A 15277-nucleotide genomic window follows, 5' to 3' on the forward strand; every position below is an offset into this window, starting at 1 on the left:
AAAAAAAAAAAAAAAAAAAAAAAAAAAAAAAAAAAAAAAAAAAAAAAAAAGGGAGAACTACAGGCCAATATCCCTGATGAATACAGATGCAAAAATCCTCAACAAGATACTAGCAAATCGAATTCAACACCATATAAAAAGAATTATCCACCATGATCAAGTAGGATTCATTCCTGGGTTACAGGGCTGGTTCAATATTTGCAAATCAAATATGTAATATGATACATCACATTAACAAAAGAAAAGAGAAAAACTGTATGATCCTGTCGATAGATGCAGAAAAAGCATCTGACAAAATACAGCATCCCTTCTTAATAAGGACCTTTGATAAAGTCGGGATAGAAGGAACTTACTTAAACATCATAAAAGCCATTCATGAAAAGCCCACAGCTAATATCACCCTCAATGGGGAAAAACTGAGAGCTTTCCCTCTGAGATCAGGAACACGGCAGGGATGTCCACTCTCATCACTGTTATTTCACATAGTGCCGGAAATCCTAGCATCAGCAATCAGACAACAAAATGAAACAAAAGGCATCAGAATTGGCAAAAATGAAGTCAAACTTTCCCTTTTTGCAGATGACATGGAAAACCCGACAGACTCCACCAAAAGTCTGCTAAAACTGATCCATGAAGTCAGCAAAGTCACGGGGTACCAAATCAACATACAGAAATCGGTTGCATTTTATACCCCAATAATGAAGCACCAGAAAGAGAAATCAAGAAACGGATCCCATTCACAACTGCACCAAAAACCATAAAATACCTAGGAATAAACCTAAGCAAAGATGTGAGAGATCTGTATGCTGAAACCTATAGAAAACTTATGAAGGAAATTGAAGACAACACAAAGAAATGGAAAAACATTCCATGCTCATGGATCAGAATATTCTAAAAATGTCAATACTACCCAAATCAATCTACACATTCAATGCAATCCTAATTAAAATCGCACCAGCATTCTTCTCAAAACTAGAAATATCCTAAAATTTGTATGGAACCATAAAAGACCCTGAATAGGCAAAGTAATATTGAAGAAGAAAACCAAAATGGGAGGCATCACAATCCCAGACTTTAGCCTCTACTACAAAGCTGCCATCATCAAGACAGTACGGTATAGGCACAAAAACAAACACATAGACCAATGGAATAGAGGACCCAGAATTGGATCCACAAAGGTATGGCCAATCAATTTTTGACAAAGCAGGGAAGAGTACCCAATGGAAAAAAAGACATCCTCTTTAACAGATGGTGCTGGGAGACCTGGACAGCAACATGAAGAATGAAACTAGATCATTTTCTCACACCATACACAAAAATAAACTCAAAATAGATGAAGGACCTGAAAGTGAGACCAGACACCATCCAAACCCTAGAGGAGAAAGCAGGAAACAACCTCTTTGACCTCAGCCTCAGCAATTTCTTACTTGACACATCCCCAAAGGCAAGGGAATCAAGAGCAAAAATGAACTATTAGGACCTCATCAAAATAAAAAGCTTCTACAGAGCAAAGGAAACAATCAACAAAGCTAATAGGCAACTGACAATGCGAAAAGATAGCTGAAAATGACATATCAAATATAGTATCCAAAATCTATAATGAACTCCTCAAACTCCACACCCAAAAAACAAATAATCCAGTGAAGAAATGGGCAGAAGACATGAACAGATACTTCTCCAAAGAGGACATCCAGATGGCCAACGGACACATGAAACGATGCTCAATGTCACTCATCATCCGAGAAATAGATATCAAAACCACACTGAGATCCCATCTCATGCTGGTCAGAGCTAAAATGAACAAATCAGGAGACTATAGATGCTGGCAAGGATGTAGAGAAATGGGCACCCTCTTACACTGTTGGTGGGAATGCAAACTGGTGCAGCTGCTCTGGAAAACAATGTGGAGGTTCCTCAAAGAATTAATAGAACTCCCCTATGACCCAGCAATAGCACTCCTAGGAATTTACCCAAGGGATACAGGAGTGCTGATGCATAGGGACACATGTACCCCAATGTTCACAGCAGCACTTTCAACAATAGCCAAGTCATAGAAAGAGCCTAAATGTCCATCACCTGACAAATGGATCAAGAAGATGTGGTTTATCTATATAATGGAATACTACATGGCAATGAGAAAGAATGAAATCGGGTCATTTGTAGGAATGTGGATGGAACTTGAGGGTGTTATGTTGAGTGAAATAAGTCAGGCAGAGAAGGACAAATACCATGTGTTTTCACTCATATGTGGAACAGGAGAAACTTAACAGAAGATGTAGGGGACCGAAGGCGGAAAGTAGTTAAGAAGAGAGGGGAGGCAAACCATAAGAGACTGTTAAATACTGAGAACTGAGGGCTGATGGGGGTGGAGGAGAGAGGAAGGGGGTAGATGGGCATGGAGGAGGGCACTTGTGGGGATGAGCACTGGGTGTTATGTGGAAACCAACTTGACAATAAACTATAATGCAAAAATACAGCATATAATAATAAAAAATAAACATAAATTTAAAAATTAAAAAAGAAAAAAATTTTAAAATTAAAATTAAAAAAATAATAATAAATAAATGAAAGAGAAGTTTATAGCAATTCAGGCCTGTCTCAAGAAGAATGAAAAATCTCGAATAACCTAAACTTACACCTAAAGGAGCTAGAAAAAGAACTAATAAAACCCCAAACCAGCAGAAGGAAGGAAATAATGATCAGAATAGAAATAAGTGACATGGAAACTAAAAAAAAAAAATCCCAACAGAAAAATGAAACAGGAGTTGGTTCTTTGAAAATATAAGAAAATTGAGAAAACTTTAGCCACTCATTGAGAGACAGAGACAGAGAGAGAACTCAAACAAAATGAAAAATGAAAGAAATAACCACCAGCATCACAGAAAGACAAAGGATTATAATATTATGAGAAATCATATAACAAATTGGATAACTTAGAATAAATTTTGAGAAACATATAAAGTTCCTAAAACTGAATCAGAAAAAAAAATAGAAAATTTGAAAAGATCAATCACCAGTAATGAAATTGTACCAGTAATCAGAAAACTCCCAACAAATACAAGTCCAGGAACAGGTGGCTTCACAAGTAAACTCTAACAAACCTTAAAAAACAGTGAATACCTATTTTTCTGAAACTGTTTCAAAAAAAATAGAAAAGGAAATAAAGCTTCCAAATTCATTCTATGAGGTCAACATTATCCCATTACCAAAATCAGATAAGACACTATCCCCCCCCCCAAAAAAAAAATAAAGAAAAGAAAGAACTACAGGCCAATATCTGACAAACATAGATGCCAAATTTCTCAAAAGAGTGTTAGCAAACCAAATCCAACATTACAAAAAAAAAAAAAAATCTTTCCCCACAATCAAGTGGGATTTATCCCTGGGATGCAAGGGTGATTCAATATTACCAAATCAATCAGCATGATACATCACATCAACTAAAGAAAGAATAAAAAAGAAAGATCTTTTTAATAGATGCAGAGAGGGGCACCCGGGGGGCTCAGTTGGGTGAGCCTCCAACTTCAGCTCCGGTCATGATCTCCCAGTTGGTGAGTTTGAGCCCTGCATCAGGCTCTGTGCTGACAGCTCAGAACCTGCAGCCTGCTTTGAGCTGTGTGTCTCCCTCTCTCTGCCCCTCCCCTGCTCACACTCTTCTCCCCCTCAAAAAAATAAATTTAACATTTTTTTGAAAATGAAATAGATGCAGAGAAAGCATATGACAAGGTACAACATCCGCTCATTATAAAAACCCTCAACAAAGTAGGTCTAGAGGGAACATACCTAAACATAATAAAGGCCATAGATGAAAAGCCCATAGCTAACATCATAGTCAGTGGAGAAAACCAGAGAACTTTTCCCCTATGACCAGGAAAAAGATGAGACCCATTGTCTACACTTTTATTCAACATAGTACTGAAAATCCTAGTCATGGCAATCAGACAAGAAATAAAAGGCATCCAAATTGGTAAGGAAGTAGTAAAACTTTTGCAGAGGAAATGATACTACATACAGAAAACTCTGAGGACTTCACCAAAAAAACAAAAAAAAAAACAAAACAAAAAACCCTACTACAACTGATAAGTAAATTCAGTAAGGTTGTAGGATACAAAATCAATGTAAGGAAACCTCTTGCATTTCTACACACTGGTAATGAAGCTCCGCAAAGAGATATTAAGAAAACATTCTCATTTATAACTACCCCAAAAAGACTAAAATATCTAAGAATAAAGAAGAATAAACTTAACCAATGAGGTGAAAGACTTGTACTCTGAAAACAATAAAATATGGATTAAAGAAATTTGTAGAGGACACAAACAAATGCAAAGCTATTCCATGTGCATGGATTGGAAGCACAAATATTTTTAAAACGTCCATACTACATCAAACAATCTACAGATTTAATGCAATCTCTATCAAAATACCAACATTTTTCACAGAGCTCAATAGTCCTAAAACAAAACAAAAATAACCCTAATTTCCTATTTGTATGGAACCACAAAAGACCCTCAATAGACAAAACAGTCTAGAATAAAACTAGACCCACCACAACCCCAAATTTCAAGTTACACTACAAAGCAGTTGGCATGAGCAGAAAAGCAGACACCCAGATCAATAGAACAGAGTCGAGAGACCAGAAGTAAACCCATGCCTATATGTTCAACTAATCTTCAACAAAGCAGGAAAGAATATCCAATGAGAAGAGGACAGTCTCTTTAACAAATGGTGTTGCAAGAACTGGACAGCCACTTGCAAAAGAATGAAACTGGACCCCTTTCTTACAAAATACACAAAAATTAGCTCTGAACGGATCAAGGATGTAAATGTGGGACCTAAAACCATAAAAATCTTAGAAGAGAACGCAGGCAGTAGTTTCTCTGACATTGACCACAGCAACCATTTTTTAGATAGGTCTCCTAAGGGAAAGAAAAGCAAAAATAAACTATTGGAACTACATCAAAACAAAAACTTTTGCACAGCAAAGGAAACAATCAACAAGACTAAAAGACAGCCTTCTGAACGGGAGAAAATAGTTGCCAATGACCTGTCCATAAAATGTTAAACATATAAAGGATTTCTATAATTCAATACCAAAAAACAAAAATCAAACAGTCCAATTTAAAAATGGGCAGAAGACATGAACATATATTTCCGCAAAGACATATAGATGGCCAACAGACACATGAAAAGATGCTAAACATGACTAATCATCAGGAAAATGCAAATCAAAACCACAAGTAGGTATCACCTCACAGCCATCAGAATTGCTATAAAAAATACAAGAAAGTGTTGGCAAGGATGTGAAGAATAAAGAATTCTTAATGCACTGTTGGTGGGAATGCAAGCTGGTATAGCCACTGTGGAAACAGAATGGAGATTCTTCAAAAAATTAAAAATAGAACTATTATATTATCCAGTAATTTCACTAGTATTAACCCAAAAGGATATAAAAACACCAATTCGAAGAGCTACATACACCTCTCTGTTTATTGCAGGATTATTTACAATAGCCAATTGTATACACACACACAATGGAATGTTAGTCATAAAAAAGAATGAAATCTTCTCGTTTGCAACATGGATGTTAAATGAAGTAAGAGGAAGACAACCATAATTTTGTTCTTGTGTGGAATTTAAGAAACAAACACAAGCAAAAAAATAAATAGACTCTTTGATACAGAGAATAATCTGATGGTTTCCAGAGGCGGGGGGGGGGGGCAGGTATTGGGTGAAACAGGTGAAGGGGATTAAGAGTACACTTGCGATGGGCACGGAATAATGTATAGAACTGTTGAATTGCTATATTGTACACTTGGAATATAACGCTGTATGTTAATTATCATGGAATTAAAATTAAAAAGGCTTTAAAGATGCGGAGCCTGGGTGGCTCAGTTGGTTAAGGGTCTGACTCTTGATCTCGGCTCAGGTCGTGATCTCACAGTTTGATTTCCAGCCACATTGTTGGGCACTGCGCTGACAGTGTGGATCCTGCCTGAGAGTCTCTCCCTCTCTCTCCCCCCCTCCCTCACACACGCTCTCTCTCAAACAAACATTTAAAAAGTGTTTTAAAGAAAGATGTTGACGATTAAAACATCAATGGGGTCTATAGGGAAACAAAAATTTTATGACGTCAAAGGGATCCCTGCATTCATTGAGACAACACAATTTGTCTTTAAGTTGCTTTCATTCTTAATTTTACAGATTCTAATGCTAACTGAGGTTCACACTGTTGACAGTGCATGAAGGTTAGGAATTCCACACAGAGACAATCTAGATCTCTTGAAGCAACACTCCTATTCACAGATCTTTGGTTCTAAAAACATGCATTGGCATCTACCTTGTGTCTAACATTTGGATAGGTGTTTGGGTTCTATCAGCCTTTTAGAAGCATATAGTTAAGTAGGAAAAAACAGGTCCATGGAGGTGTTAAGTGCATGATCCATGTGCCAGGATCAGCTGTCTGGGGTGCGGGGGGGGGGGGGGGGGCGGCAGGGGGGGAGTAGGTGGCATCTGTGAAATAGATGAAGTGAGGGTAGCAGGTAAGTGATAAATGGCCAGGACTGGACAGGAGAAACGATGGAGGGGAGTGGTCCACACAAGGGTGTCAGCAGAGTGACAGGAGTTTGTATTGCTGACAGAGCGGCCAAAAAGAGAGGAGGGGAGGGGAGAAGTGGGCCTAGAGGAGGTTGAAGTGCTGGGTGGTGTCAAATTACAAAGGTATCAGAACTAGGACTTTCCCCTACAGAAAGCATTGCCTATCAGATATTCATCTATTCATTTCACCTTGTTTCTTCCATACACGACAGACTGCTATTCCTGTGCTCCAAAGGTTGTAACAAAATACCCAGTCAGAATAACAAAATATCAAGATGGTACAAGAACATAACCAGTATCTAGAAGTTTCTCTTGTCCCCACTCTGAATTAGTCACTTCACCTCCTCCCCAAATTTACTACCTTAACTTCTAAAACCACTGATTCATTCTGCCTGTTTTTGAATTCATAAAAATGGAGTCATAGACTTTTAGCATCCAGCTTTTTAAAATGTTTATTCTGAGAGTGTTTATTTTGAGAGTATGTGTTTGTGTGCACACACATACGAGCAGGTGAGGACTGGAGAAGGAACGGGAGAGAATCCCAAGCAGGCTCCACACTGTCAGCACAGAGGTCGACTTAGGGCTTGATTTCACAAACCACAAGATCATGACCTGAGCTGAAATCAAGAGCCTGACACTCAACTGACTGAGCCAGTTAGACTCCAGCTTATTTCAATCAATATCATTATTATAATTCATTTTCCTTGCTATATGGTATTCCATTTCGTGCATGGAAATTGTCTAATAGACATGTGCGTTTTATATATATATTTTTTGCACTTATCAATAATACATTTGTGTATATTTCTTAATGAGGACAAAAAACACACATTAGGATGGTCAAAAAAGTCCCTGAGTCCAAGTGTGGTGGCATCAGTTTCAACTACTGGGAAAACCTACGAGCTAACCGGGGCTGGGTTTTGTGCCATCTTGTGTTAAACTGATGGAAGATTGTTTTGCAAAGTAACCCAAAGTTAGGAAGGAAACATGTTTTTCAGGTACATTGTGGGGGAGGTTAAGTATAAGATAGGTCTTGACTTTTTACTGCATGGGGACACCCAAAAATTTGGAATGAGATGAACATATATACACTATGCACATTTTGATTGTTAACTCAATGTTCATAATCTTATATACGAGTTTAGAGTTTAGATATGGGTATGTTCAGGCAGAAATAAGAATGTTATCTTGAGAAAATAGAATGTCTTACCAACATAAAATTTTCTGAACTGCTCATAAAAATGTGTCAAAGAAACACATATACTCCCTTTCTCCTTGGGTTAATCTGGCGATTTGTCCAATGTTTCTAATTTCTAAAAATTTCTGTCTAAATGAAGGTTTCCCTGTCGAGGCACACAAGTGTCACCTAGCGTTCAGGAAGCTAAACTGCAGGCTGAAATGTCAAGCTTCTAGAGCTCTTTCTAGCCTATTTTCCTACATAGTCCTGGGGTGGGGGCAGGCAGGGGAAGTAGAGGAAATAAGGGGACTTGAAGGTCAGTGTCTAGGTTCAGACTTCCTTCCCACCCCTGCCCCATCCAGACAGACAGACATAAATGCAGTGAGGAATGCTGCCCAAACCCTAAAAAGTGATTTAGAGGATTGTTTAGTCGTTTGTCTTAATATAATTACAAGCATAATGTACATTTTAAAAAGAAAATTAAATATGGACCTTTAAAAGGAAGCAAAAATTTCCCATCATTCCAGTTATCCAACCCTGCAAGTGCTCTGTTCACTGTGTGGACATGTTTTTAGACAGAAGAGGCTTACTAGAGGTTTCTTTGTACAAAATTGGTAGAAAGTTGGAAAAAACAATACAGTAGGAAACACCATCTGCCACATTTTCTCAGCTGTAGCAGAAAGTCTCAATAAATTTAAAAATCCTCCCCCCCCATGAACATTCAAAGATCTGAAATCTGTAACAATTGGCACTCACAGAGGGATCCCAAATCTCAAGCTTCATGCTATTAAAAGGATACCATTCAAAGACAAGATGTGGCACATTTTCATCCTCAAGTCTGTCTTACTAGTTTATACCCTATTTGCTTGATACTTTTTTCCTGCTGATGGTAACGCATGAAGTATCGCAGTGAGTTGTCAAATTGAAGTTTTTAAGTTTTCTGGTCCTAACGATATCAGCATCTCTGTGAGCTGGCTGAATTCCCAATTCTCTCCTCTCCCTACGTTGATACAATTGACAAGACCTTGCTTTCAGGTGGAGGAAGTTAACCAGAGGATTCCCCTTCAATGGTCTGTTACCATGTCATTGTTCTTTAGGCCTCTTAACAATTGTGTTAGACACTGTCATTCCTATGGCCCATTCTGACCTCTGTAACATCTTAAATTCGAGCCAGTCCTTGCCCCCACAATCTAAGAAATCACTGAGAGCCAGGAGAGCTTTGGCTACAGACCCACCTGTAAACATTCTTTCAGGGCAGTTGTGACTTGTATTCATTAACACAATGAACATCTAGTGTGTCCCACCAGGTGCTTGGCAACAAACTGTAACACCAAATCCGTGCCCTCAGGGTGAGCTCATTATAGTGGGAAAAATGAATGGAAAAACACCTGGGGCATTAAGTTCTAAAGATGTTCACTTAAATCCACAGGAGTGTTGGGTGGCGATGGTGTTATGCAAGCCTCCTGGGAAGAGGGACTCTCGGAGGTCTTCAAGATGAAGTATGTTTAATTGGGTAAAGAGGAGTGAACTCTAGAAGGAGGGAGCAGCATGAGCAAAAGCCTAGGATTCTCTATCAACTACAGTAATTACTAAGGAAGACAGGTACACTTAGGCACTAAAACCTACGGTGAGCCTATGGTGGTTCTGCCCATCTCCTAGATGAGAAATTAATGCAGATATTATCTGAAATTTCATAAACTTCACTGCATCAATAAGCACATATGTTTATCTCATTAAAGAAATGCATAAATTTATCTCTGCTTCAAACTTCATTATTAGGGAATATTAGATTGCATACTGATAAAATAAATGTTAGGAATTAAAATGATGAGAACAAGAAACTAGCAATTAATTTATCTTCTTTGTAGAATGTCTGGTGTTCATACATCTGATTTTAGGGCAAACCTAAGTGGCCAGTCATGAAGATTTCACCTCTGGTAGCCTAAGAGAACAACTTAGGAACAATATTCCATTGTATATATATATATACACACCACATCTTTATCCATTCATCGGTCGATGGATACTGAATATACTTTGGCCATTGTTGAAAGCACTGCTGTAAATAGTGGGGTACATAGGTGTCTTTGAAACACCACACCTGTATCCTTTAAATACGTAGTACTGCAATTGCTGGGTCATAGGGTAGTTCTATTTTTAATTTTTTGAGGAACCTCCATACTGTTTTCTAGAGTGGCTGCACCAGTTTGCATCCCAACAACAGTGCAAGATGGTTCTTTTTTCTCCACATTCTTGCCAGCAACTGTTGTTGCCTGAGTTGTTCATTTTAGCCACCCTGATCAGTGTGTGGTGTGGTACCTCATTTTGTTTTTGATTTGTATTTCCCTGATAAGTGGTGTGAAGCATCTTTTCATGTGTGTTGGCCATCTGGATGTCTTCTTTGGAAAAATGTCTATTCATGTCTGCCCATTTCTTCACTGGATTATTTGTTTTTTGGTTATTGGTTTTATAGATTTTAGTTACTAACTTTTTATCCAATTGTCATTTGCAAAGATCTTCTCCCATTTCAACATTTACCTTTTAGTTTTGTAGATTGTTTCCTTTGCTATGAAGAAGCTTTTCATCTTGATGAGGTCCCAATAGTTCATTTTTGCTTCTATTTCCCTTGCCTCAGGAGACCTATAAAGTAAGAAGTTGCTGCGGCCAAAGTCAAAGATGCTGCTTGTTTCTTCCTGCAGGATTTTGATGGTTTCCTGTCTCACATTTAGGTCTTTCATCCATTTTGAATTCATTTTTATGTATCTTTCTTTTGTACTCTTTCTGTCTACTTAGCATTTGAATTTTTCCACAAGTAAAGGAGATAAACATATTTGGTCTTTTTAATTGGAAGCCCCATGTTAATCTTGGTCACTCTTAAAAGTGGGGGTAGTTGTCCAATGAAGTACGGCAACTCACTAGGTCTGTGCCTTTTTCTTACCACTAGGTGGTGCTGCCACATCTAAGGATGAAACCCCCGGGGCCTCAGCTTCCAAGCACTGGAGAGATCCACTGGAGAGATCGTGTTCTTTAAAAATACTCTCATTTGGAACAAAAAATATGCTCTTACATAGGGCCACAGTGTGTGTGTGTGTGTGTGTGTGTGTGTGTGTGTGTGTGTGTGTGTGTGTTTAATAAAAGAACTCTTCTATTTAAAATATCTTTCAGGGGCACCTGGGTAGCTAAGTCGGTTGAACATTCAACTCTTGATTTCAGTTCAGGTCATAATTCTAGGGTGGTGGGAGGGAGCCCTCCAATAGGCTGTGGGGCTGAGTGTGGAGCCTGCTTGAGATTCTCTCCCTCTCCCCCTCTACTCCCTCCTTCCACACTCCCCACTCCCCAACTCGTGCTCTTTCACCTCAAAAACACACAGACACACACACACACACACAGACACACACACACCCTCCACATTATAAGGAGAACACTTTTTAATCATAGTCTTTGAAGACTGAAATTTAAGTGAATATTTTAACTATTTGCTAGATGCAAACTCGTGGAGTTTTTAACTTGACCAAGCCTCAGTTCTCTTGAGTATGAAATGGCAAAGGAACTATATTTTAGAAGGTGGAAGAGGGTCAGACGTGTATCCTCAATCCTAAGAAGGCATTTTACGGGCACGTGGGTGGCTCAGTTGGTTAAGCACCCAACTTCAGCTCAGGTCATGATCTCATGGTTCGTGGGTTCGAGCCCCACGTCAGGCTCTGTGCTGACAGCCAGCTCAGAGCCTGGAGCCTGCTTCAGATTCTGTGTCTCCCTCTCTCTCTGACCGTCCCCTACTCATGCCGTCTGTCCCTCTCAGAAATAAAGAAAAACATTAAAAAAAAAGGCACTTTAATACCAAAAAAATGAAGCAAGACACTCCATACCGTTTACAGAGTTATTCACAGTAACTTACTGACGGGTGGGGACCAGCATTGCTCTGCCATTCCCCACTGGCTCCCCAGCGCCCCACAACCCCCCCCCCCCCCCCCCCCCCCCCCCCCGCCAGCCCACAGCGGTTATGGAGTGAGGGGCATGATGCTGGGATCACAGGGCAGTTATCTCAAGTTGTGCCACCTGTGCTCTAGAGGCTCTCTGCTAGTTATCTAAAGTGGCACCACGCATGTGCCAGAGGGGACACGATGGAGAGCCAAAGCTGGAGTCACAGTTGTCAGCGCTCCTACACTCCACCCCCAGCATCTTTATGATCCGTATAATCTTTGCATGGCCCTGTGTCTTCTGTGAGGACCCTAGAGCCAGATATTGGGAGGGGGGACTTACATCCCTATCCCACAGCAGCGATATAAAGATCAACGGGCGATTCCCCCGTGACCTGGTAAAATGGTCCTTTCCTCAGACTGAACAGTTGGAGCAATTGTGAACTTCAGTGTAAGTGGCCGTCCCATGACAGGAAGGCATTTTCTGATGCAACAGAAGGCAACATGAGCAACGTGAGGCTACAGGCCATAAGACAAAGGTCTCCCACGGGCCACAGAAATGACAAACCTTATTTTAACAACACAGTAGGTGTTTGATACCCAGGAGCCAATACCAACCCTGGCTTTTCATCAATCCACAATCTTGAGGTATAGGAGCAATGACTGCTCTAGCCACTTCCTGCTGAAAAGGATAGAGCAGGATTTGAGCAATGGAACAGTCTTGCATCCAGCTGCAGACATTCCCTAGTACTAAGCTGAGCCCCATCCTTCGCAGAGCCATTATTTTGGAACGCTCATGGGTAGTCTTAGCACCTGCTCCACGTTTCAGGACCACGTAAATTAGGTCAGTTCAGTTAAACAGAGGTCCCATTTCAGGAGGTGGTGCTGCAGACAGCCTTTCAAAGTGAGGCCTACAGTGTGCAAGCGATCAGGTAGAAATTTAGCCAGATACACAAGGAAACCAGAATTCAGGATTCAAGGACATATTCATAACCATAACCATAAACATTCAAGGACAATTCATCAGAACTAGAATCTGATTCATCAGAATACCCATAGAGGTAACTTACTGAAACAATTTTGTTTTTCTTCTCTAAAGTCACCCCTATTTCTAGAAAAGGTAGTGAAATTAAGACTGGGCTTGTCCTACTTAGTTTTAACAAACTTGGCCTATTTACATAGGGGCAGCAAGAAGAGTGACCGACCATTTAGATTCTTTTAAAGCTGCTTTGCTAGAACTTTCCATAAGGAATTTCAGAGTGAGCCTTTAACAGCCTTTCAAGGCTGAGCATCAAGACAAATACTCTCCATAAGACTTGCCTGCAAGATCTATAGATTTGGATTGCTTCTGCTCTTTTCACGGTCCCCCAAATCTCCTGATGTTCCAGAGCCTGCAGGAAGTACCTCCCATACTCACCTGGTAAGGCTCCCGGGAACCCTGTAAGCAAGGCACCAGGCCAATTTTTTCCAAGGGGCTTCTCAGGCTCCATAAAGTCAACCTTAGTTCCTTAAAGGTGTCTGCTCATACCCAAGTCTAGGCATGTCTCTCTCAAATATAACATTCCAGTTAAAGCCTTGGTAATATAACCAATGTTTCCAACGGTGTCATGTAAAAAGGAGAACAGATTCTTACTGGACTTATGCATATAATTATAACTAATTTCCCATTTTGTCATTGCCATAAGCCCTTGCTAAACCCTCTGGATATGAGCTTACATTCATAACTCACGTCTGGCATTAATACCCCCAGGGCCTATACTGGTTTTACTACCATTTTTGCCTTTAAGAAAGCTTCTTGTTGGTTACGCCCCACAACCATTGGCTTCTCTTAACCAGGACATATAAAAGGTCTTACTATGTGTTCTAGATGGGGAATAAAAGGTTTCCAGTAACCCAATAAACCAACAAAGCCTCTAATTCCTTTACCATTGGAGGGATTGGGGAAGGCTTACATTTTATCAGTGACCTATTCCATCACTTTGTTCTTTCCCAGGATGACACCCAGGAGTTTTACTGATTGACCCAACCCTTGGATCTTGTAGGTATTTATCTGCCACCCTCATGACTACGGGCTGCTTAAGACAGGGTGGATATATCCTCACAAGTAATGCAACTTGAGTTCACCTGTTGTTAGACCCAGATCTGTAGCACATCTACACCCAATATATACTCAGGAAGGAGGGAAATCTGCACTAGAAAACAGGGAAGAAGGCTACCAATCGGTAGGCAAACACTGCTTTGTCTGACCTTCATAATTTGTCCCCCATAACCATCAACAGCTTTTATTTCTCCCCTGAATTATGAGGAGTGTCCATTCAGCATCATTGTCTATCAGAGCAGTGCGGGCTGTTAGGGAGACCAATAAATGGTTAATTCCACATGGAGCTTCTGGCCGCCCCCTACTGCTGGCACCAGAGGGCAACACCAGCCCAAACCCTAGTCTCCAGGATTAGGGATTATCCAGCCCCTAAATTCTTCAGTGGAGGGGCACTTGGTGGCATGCCTGGCTTTTTTGAACCTTCCTCCAAGGGAGTAAACTGCTCTCCCTTAGGCAATGTTTTCCACAGACGTAGCAAGACTGAAACTGTTTTTTGGTCTATATTTTCTCTTGGGTAGTCCTGGGGATTAGATCTTGCTACAGTTGTTTACAACCGTGAACCGTTCATCATCAGCAGGATTCTTGGATTTTCCTTGTTTTTCAACCCATCTCTCCCCATGACAATCCCTTTGGTCTTACTTACATCAGCCACCGTACTGTAAGCAATGGGCCAATTAACCATAGGCGCAAAGACAAATACTCAAATCCCATCCCATGTCCCCAGGGCTGACTGTAAGATACGACCTTTCAAACCAGAGGAAAATAATTCTGTGTCCGGGCCTCTAAAACACCGGGCAGAGGTATCATGTTTCATTCCCAGTCCACCTATAATTTCTTGCAGTTCTTCTAGAAAGGTCTAACCTAGCAGAGGGGTGGGAACATCTCCCTCCATTAGGCCAGGTGATCTTAATGCTGGCATTTATCCAATCAATCAGATTAGTTAAGCGCCTACTGATGCTCACCCGTGCCTATAGTACGTACTCTTTTTTTGAAAACATGTACTCTTTTGCGAACAGTGACTGAGACCATTTTTGACACCTCGAACCCATTTAACGTAACAACGTCTCCCCCAGGCTCCCACAGTTTGGACACCCAGGCTGCCAGCCCTTCTCCGCCTGTGCAGCTCAGAAGCTCCACCAGCTGCACCGACAACAGGAGCTCCCCCGGCCTCGACAAGTGTCTCTCCCCTGTAAGGGACAACAGGCGTGGCCCCTTGGGGACCACGGGCTCTCCCCCAGCCCGGCCCCCTTCCCAATGCTTGCTTCGTCCCCAGTACCCCACCGACTAAGCCAAGTGTTAGAAGGTGGAGGAAGGCCAACCAACATATCCTCCAGCCTGAGAAAGCACTTTGAGACCCAAAAAGCAAGCAATCCACCCTGAAGCGTCTACATACTTATTCAGGGTAACTTACTGGCAGAGAGATCCAGGGCGGAAGACGCAGACAGAAGGCGGCCATACCCCACAACTACCCTTCCGCAGGTCCGGCCAGTG

At 40.8% G+C, this 15277-nt stretch overlaps 1 long non-coding RNA gene across 1 annotated transcript in view; it reads right to left on the reverse strand.

Annotated features, from left to right (window-relative positions):
* LOC120222648 overlaps positions 1-15265 on the reverse strand; it is a 43806-nt gene extending 28541 nt beyond the window's left edge. The window contains exon 1 of the long non-coding RNA XR_005526097.1: positions 15198-15265. This is a non-coding gene — a long non-coding RNA (uncharacterized LOC120222648). The remainder of the gene's footprint in view (positions 1-15197) is intronic.
* Between the last annotated feature and the right edge of the window lie 12 nt (positions 15266-15277).

Source organism: Hyaena hyaena, unplaced genomic scaffold (assembly GCF_003009895.1).
Source record: "Hyaena hyaena isolate Hyena2069 unplaced genomic scaffold, ASM300989v1 scaffold_17, whole genome shotgun sequence".
In the NCBI taxonomy this organism is placed as follows: domain Eukaryota; kingdom Metazoa; phylum Chordata; class Mammalia; order Carnivora; family Hyaenidae; genus Hyaena; species Hyaena hyaena.